Raw genomic sequence first — 1,175 nt, 5'->3', positions numbered from 1 at the left:
TTTTTCACACTCGCCAATTTCTCTTTTATATTTACATTTAAAACTTATGCACTAATATTACAGTATTACCTATTTATTTCACCATATCATTTAGTAGATAAAAAAAAGATCAATATTTATTGTATTTCCTGTTCAACTTACAGTATGTTAGCTGCCTTTGTTTCATAGTATCCGGAGTATAAGTGATGTAAATAGATTAGAGTGTTAGTATAGTTTCCTTATGAGTATAAATCCGATAATAATAACTTGATAATAATTTTGTATCACATTTTCTTGTTTGTCATAGTTTCACTATTTTAAATATTAGGCCTGTATATATATATATATATATATATATATGAAGAAGGCGTGTCCACGTGTGTTTCGAAACATATGTAGAATATAATATAGCGTAACAGTAAAGAAACTCAAATACGTAATATGTTGACTTTAGAAACACTTAAATTTATTAGGCGAATATTTCGGCTACTCCTGTAGTCTTTGTCAACGCTTGACATAAAATGAACATGAAATTATCTTGGCAATATACAATTTGAGAAACAATACGGTAACTAAGTCAAAGCAAGTCGGCATACGTCTATAAAGGATTAATGATAATGTACAAATAAACAGTGATAAGGGTGAACAACGAATGAGCAAGTGGTGGACTGTGGGAAAGCATTACTATAGTTAATGCATGGAGGAATTAATTCATCCACGGTTAATGGATAAGCTAAACATAACGCATAACTAAAACGAAGAACAGGAAGCGGCTATGAAAAAAAAATTTATATATATATATATACATGATATATATAGTAATGTATAAGGCATATAATTTATATAGATATAGTGCATCTTGAAAAAATGAAACAGATAAGTTCTACAATAGTATAAGCTAGAGTGAAAATACCAACAATAATATATAATGAATAGGCCTAACAGAATAATAATAATAATAATAATAAAACCAGAATATATAGTAATAAAATTATAATTAAAAGTGAACGAAAACTAATTATAACTATGTTTTATTTGCCTTTCAATACTTTTATAGGCCCACATTTATTTAATTTACAATATTGCTTTGTAAAATTATATATATATATATATATATATATATATATATGAAATAAGAAGTCAAACAAAGTTCAGTATCTGTCTCAAAATAAAATATTTATTGTACTAGTCATCAG

Source organism: Anneissia japonica, unplaced genomic scaffold, assembly GCF_011630105.1.
Source record: "Anneissia japonica isolate Jap-2015-1 unplaced genomic scaffold, ASM1163010v1 scaffold78867_len149426_cov127, whole genome shotgun sequence".
NCBI lineage: Eukaryota > Metazoa > Echinodermata > Crinoidea > Comatulida > Comatulidae > Anneissia > Anneissia japonica.
The sequence above is the reverse complement of the archived record's forward strand: the minus strand, read 5'-3'. Positions refer to the sequence as shown.